This window comes from Ipomoea triloba, chromosome 16 (assembly GCF_003576645.1).
Source record: "Ipomoea triloba cultivar NCNSP0323 chromosome 16, ASM357664v1".
NCBI lineage: Eukaryota > Viridiplantae > Streptophyta > Magnoliopsida > Solanales > Convolvulaceae > Ipomoea > Ipomoea triloba.
Genome location: NC_044931.1, coordinates 2,447,988 through 2,448,682, shown reverse-complemented (window position 1 = coordinate 2,448,682; position 695 = coordinate 2,447,988).

The following is a 695-nucleotide window of genomic DNA, read 5'->3' as shown; positions in this document are numbered from 1 at the left end:
TCCAAAGTCCTTTGGATGGTCTGGTATCATTCCCTATAACTACGATTGAAATTTCTTCGACATTTACAGCTTTAGTAGTTTCAACATCTGCAACAAATATATATATATATATATACACACATACATATATATATACACATACATATATATTATGAATACAACTACAGATAAAGATGAACAATAATTACATCTTTATCTGTAGTTGTATACACACATATATATTATGAATACTACTACAGATAAAGATGAACAATAATTACATCATTATCTGTAGTTNATATATATATATATATATATATATATTATGAATACAACTATAGATATATATTCATAATATATCTGTATTCACTATTGTTAATTTTAAATTTGCTACATCTATCTTTGCAGGTTTATTATTTTCCTCCACAAATAAATCAACGCTATCAAATACATCAAGCTCATTTGTCGGTAAAACACCTGCATTTGCAAACAACTTATTCAAATAACTATTACTTATTACAACCAGAAATTCAAAACAAATGTTAGAACTTTACCAATAGTTTCATTACATTGTTGTTGAGTACTGGCATTATTTCCGCCTCCATAAAAATCTCTACTTAAAAGACAGTTAATATCCCTTAGTGGTGATAAGTGTATCTCATCCCAAAATGAATTGTTACCACCCAAAGAACAATCATTTTGTTCAAACTGATATA